This window comes from Varroa destructor, unplaced genomic scaffold, assembly GCF_002443255.2.
Source record: "Varroa destructor unplaced genomic scaffold, Vdes_3.0 BEIS01000001.1, whole genome shotgun sequence".
In the NCBI taxonomy this organism is placed as follows: domain Eukaryota; kingdom Metazoa; phylum Arthropoda; class Arachnida; order Mesostigmata; family Varroidae; genus Varroa; species Varroa destructor.
In genome coordinates, this window is record NW_019211454.1 from 24,704,996 (window position 1) to 24,710,450 (window position 5,455).

The 5,455-nt window shown below is 42.5% G+C and overlaps 1 long non-coding RNA gene across 5 annotated transcripts in view; it reads left to right on the top strand.

Moving 5' to 3' along the window:
* The first annotated feature begins 543 nt into the window (after positions 1–543).
* Positions 544–5,455, top strand: part of LOC111255434 (uncharacterized) — a 42,979-nt gene continuing 38,067 nt past the window's right edge. For 3 of the 5 annotated variants that reach the window (XR_015319639.1, XR_015319637.1, XR_015319638.1), the window contains exons 1-4: positions 565–1,152; positions 1,268–1,442; positions 4,754–4,940; positions 5,089–5,172. This is a non-coding gene — a long non-coding RNA (uncharacterized LOC111255434). Of the gene's footprint in view, positions 1,153–1,267; positions 1,443–4,753; positions 4,941–5,088; positions 5,173–5,455 lie in introns of all 5 variants that reach the window. The other 2 variants (XR_015319636.1, XR_002675473.2) reach the window with 2 other exon arrangements.

Below are 5,455 nucleotides of genomic sequence, written 5' to 3' on the forward strand. Positions count from 1 at the left end.
GGTTCAGAGGAAAGGAGCGAATGGCCAACGAAAAAAAGGTTTGAAGGTATGTTTCAGTGACTCATCCTTTCTGCGTGAGGGACTCGATCATTGCCGGAAGACAACGATGTATTACAATCGATAGGAAAATTGAAATATTGTTGTTGTTTGCTTTCAAATATCATTATCTATAGTAGATCTACACGTGTGTAGCTGTATAGGTATTATGAGTCGATTGATTTGCACAAACTATTAGATAATAGTTTAGGCCTTTGTTTTTTTTCGAGCCTTTGTGCTTTTCATTTGTGTCGAACAATGGATGTTTGACTGTCATCGCAAAAATAAACCGTGTAGACTAGAGCCGTTGTGCATGCAAAACTAGCAGCACAACCTGTAGTTGATCCGAATTACCATAAGGAGCCTTTAAATTAGGACATAATTGCAACTGGGCTACGATATCATATGTTCATACTTGACAGAGTTTCCGTGATCAGTCTCCTGTTAACCTGTCTCCAGTTAACTGTCCGAAATATACACGTGTGTTTATTAGCACCAACAGAATATTTTTTTTTATTTAAAGCTTCTCTTAACATCGTTTCAGATATACTTCTTGTCGCCTACACGGCAGCAGTGCTCGGTATACCGACTGATGGTGTTGCCTGTTTCTGTCACTGTCGTTGTTTAGTCTCTTAAGAGGTGACCTCTTTCATTTATACCGCATTTGCTTAACAAATACCCAGCGGTGATGAATGCTTAAGGCAATATAAAGTTACAACTTTCTATCTGCCACTACCACCGACTGGGCTATATATGTCGATCGTAAATCCTCTACGCGTGATGATTTTCCTCATTGTCGATATCTTGAATAGCTAGTGCCTTAAAAAGGACAGTCAATGTCCCTAGGCCCGCCAGTTGCTAGTCGCCTAGCAACAGATGTAAGCGGCAGGCACTGGCTAGCGCCGGCTCGGCAAACGCGACGAAGTCGATTTCCTTGAGCTGCTACTGCTGTGGCTGCAATTAGAAGGACAACCACCAGGATCTCTGCACATCTCTGGTGCTCTCAGCCATTTGTAAATTCCCTTTCTTTGACTCGCGGGCTAAATGATTTGGGCAAATGAGAGGTCTATTTCGTTCCCGCTGGCCTTAGTCGACATTGACTACTACCGTAACAAAGTAAGATATATGTTGGTACTTTTGTCCTTCACTCGCTCACCATTACTAACCTCCTTTTCCCCGTGGGTCTACCCGCGCGCTCGGTTAATAAAGTTACCTCTTTCTGTCTTTTTAGCCTTTCGACCACCTCGTGTCGGCTCCGCTCCTATGAACATTGCCATGGTGATTCCTGGCTAGTGGAACGCTCATCTAGCCAGCCACTCATTGTGTCTAATTCGATTACATACATCGCGTATGGAAAGACGACACAGGACGTAAACGAGGATGTCGACGTAGAGAGACGTCGTGCAGTAAGTGTGACCTGCTTTGGTCCCGCTCGCCGCGGCCGCGCTAACGGTTAGGGAATTAGATCCCTGCAGGCTAGTAAAACGGCTACCCGCCTGCTTGCAAGTTCTCGCTTATCAATCTTTTTGCTTCTTCTACAAGGGTCACCTCATTTCACCAGCACAAAAAAATCTTCACCGGCAGTTCTTTCTATAGAAACGGATTTTATTTGTGATTTTTTACTATGGCAATAAAATACGCAGCACTTACTGCAGTACCTTCATCCATGACGATTGCGCACTCAGGAGTCTAAAAAAAACAAACAAATGTGATGGTTAGCGCAAGTTAGACTCAAAGTCGACTGCCTCGAAGTTTTAAACAGCATAAGCAAACGTAGAGGACAAATTGTAGATCTACTCATTTTGCATAGAACAAAGTAGGGAATAGAAGGTCTGCTTCCTAACACCGCTTACACCCATTCCTTCTAGCCTCTGTGGCGTTCGGCTGGTGCCGTTTACTGACTACTCTAAGAATTTTGCAGAGCTGGCACGTTCCACACCAGTAAACAATTTGACTGTCTGCCTATTACTTGAAAAGCGCAGATTGGAGATTTGTTCTTTATTATAAGTGTTCCAAAGTTAAAAGTTGACTAAATTTTCAGTTAATCTGTCTTCAAGAAGATAAGCCATAGAGGTAATGTGGGTAAGGGGCCGAACAAGATAAGGGGATTACTGACGTGTCTGTACATGACCTAGCTCTACTAGCTAAAATAGCCAAAAAAATGGACTCTTGTGGCCTAAAACAATAATTTTAGCGGGCCACACAATGTGCTCTTGTATTTTTCCTACGATGTGCAGTTTTAATTGACTGGAAATTGAACTAATTGATGTTTTCTTTGTCTCTTATTGTTAATATCTATTATATCTATAAACATATTAATAACATAGTATATTTGTAGGTTCTTATGGTTGCACATCGAAATAACGGCATAATGCTAGCTAAGATTTCCTGCACTCCCTTTGTTGCAGTCGCAGCTCCTCCCTGCATGTGTCCTACGCTTGTTTGGTTATGTGATGTTTGCATTCGGATGCTAGCCTGTTACTTAATGTGCTGCCCAGACCCCGGACGCTCATGTCCGACTACACAAGCGCAACATAACCGTTAGATAGAGATGGTATGTATAACTCGGCTTTCACAAGACCATACCGTGGATAATTTTCGATCCTCAACGTTTTTCAACGATCTACTCGATAATTCCCACTGAGTTGATAACGGCAGGTTATATTTCTTAACTTGCTCCTCCTCAGTTCGTACCCGTCGATTCGGTAACCGTGGGTTATACGGCTCAACTCATATGTTATGAGTTTTCGCATTCCACATATTCGCATCCCACGAAGCAGCTGGCTTTCGACACTTGTAAGCTGGCAGTGAACACCACGACAGTGCAGCAGCCTCGGTGTGTTGCGTCCATGCGAGCTTCACACGCCATACGGGTCAAAGCAAAAGGACAAATCCACTATGGGAAAAATACAGGCGTAGCAACAGCAGAGTGGAGGGCAAAATGAGAAAGATTCCACTCAACCTATCGAAATGGCGAATGCTTCAATGGTTGATTAAAAGGGGAGAGGTGAAAATGCAGCATAGAAGGTCGCGAGTGGGGATTTTTCCCCTAGGCAAGACGCTACGAGGTCAGGGTTAGTAATGGGCTTGGCATCACCCCATTGCCGAGAATATTCACCAGTACTATGCTTACTCCCAAAAATATGCACAGCAGCAGCAGCAGCAGCAGTACTCCTAAACAGGACTATTGAGAGCCCACCGACAGGCAGCGCGAAACAATCTCTCCTTTACATGCAATCTCTATTTACAGGTCGGTTTGCCTTTCTAATCGCATTTCTGATTCTGGTTGCGGCTCCCTGAATTCCTTCGCGGCTTCTTCGAGTGGTATTTAGATTTGGTCGTTCACTAGGCGCAGGGCAACCAAATTGCACGAAGCATGCTAAGCTATCATCATACGCTGCGAAACTCATCCTTCACAGGCACTCGCGCAGCTCTTTCTACAGTCCACTAATATGATCAGTCCTGCTGCACCCTCTGATTCCGTCTATTTATTCGTATACACACAGCGATACGACGCCTGTAACATGACGTCGGGTCGCGCTCATCTAGGACTCTGTTCAATTGCCTTTTGCCGATTCGCTCGTCCTAACATCTACGACTTGGTCGTAACATTGATATTAGAAACTGATATACTGAGTATGGCTTCCCCAAAAAAATTTCTTTATCAGTTGTTTGCCATTGTGTTCAAGAAGAAACTAACTTTGACCAGACATTTATGGCAAAACGTACTGTATGCAATGCGAATACCTGAAGCAGAAGCTGCCCGGTTAATAGAACTCTCTTTTTTCCTCGTCTATATGTAGTAGGCCAATTATAATTGATTGCATTGGGAATAAATAGAAGATGCATTTATATTGCGATCGTTTGGTTAGAATCGTATACAACGCAATTCAATTTTATAAATTAGATCTGACCGTTTTCAAAAATGTAGTTAAAAATAATACTAGAAAACTGTGATCAATATCTGCTAATAGTTGGCCATGTGTTAATAAACTTCGGTACCCCTCACTGGGGCAAAGACCTTTTTAATAATAATTTGAAGTTTTGGAGTACTAAGCCTGCTTCTGGTGCGTTAGCTTTTGTAAAAGAAAGCCTTAACTTTAGAGAATCTCAGCTTATCGAGTATAAGGACCGGTTTGTTTGCACACGTCCTTGTCCATTCCTCAGAAAAGAATATGGACGTTCAGTAAAGCGAAACAAATCGCGGAGTCTTGTACGTTTTCTGCAAAATGTTCTCTATTTCTACTAGCAGTGCTAGGTCTAGGTCTAAAATAGCGCCTATCGCCATTGGATGCTCAGTATTTAGTAGATCTTTCGCCTCTTGCAAGTTTTTGCCGGTGAAATTTTTCTCGGCAAGTATAACTTACCAAATAAGCTACTTCAGTTGACGACTGTTCCCTTGGCCGCAATTAGGCATGAGCACTTGTAAGAAACGGATAATGTGACGTTGGTAATTTACTTTTTGAATGAATTACACAATAATAGAATATTCTGATGAGTTAACTGACTCACTCATCGTTCACACTTCGAATTCTGTAGCGATCACATGCAATGCACGAAACGTGCATCACTCAACGGGCCTATCTTAGCTCAGTCCAAATATAGCTCCATTATTCCAATCAAACCTCCTCTACTTTTTACCATGATGCTACTGAGAGCATGAGAAGAACGATACGTTTTCGCGGATAGTGCTTACGTTTCTCAATTTTATTTTCAGAAAAGTGGCATATGTGCAATATACGATCGACTGGGCTTTTTTAGGGTACCCAATGATCATAATGATACAGCCTTGACCATCGCTTCTAAGGCTAGAAAAAATCCTCCCGAACAATTCAGGACAATTCTCGTAAATGGATCCCGATCTCTAAAAGGGAAAGATACCGTAATGCCAACACCGAGAGTTCGTAAGTACGCTCTATGAGGCCTATGAGGTCCTACCCTAATTACTCGCCTGTTCCGATGCTATGGTCGAATCCACGGTCTTGAACTCTATTTGCATATATTTAATACTCTCGATATTATTCACTGATTGAGACGTTTTGCGTTGTCCAGGTGATGGAGACTGCTGCTGCTGCTGCTGCTGTGTGACATGCAGAGGCTACGTACATAATACAGTGGAAGGTAGACCACCTGAAGGTACAGACATAATATATAGATTCGCCAAAAAAGCTGGACACACTGAAACTATGTTTGTGATAACCAATTACCGAAATTTAACATTTAGACCGAGCTGTCTCCCGAGGCAAATGAATACTTCATTGAGTTAAACGTTTTTCGTTTCGTTTGATTATCCAATCTTCATGAAGACCTGTCACAGTATACCTGATACATGGGGGCGAGTTTAGCCTTATTTTTGCTTGCTTCGCAACCTGCCTGTCTACAGTTAATTAATTAATTTGTTACCATATACGACCTATAT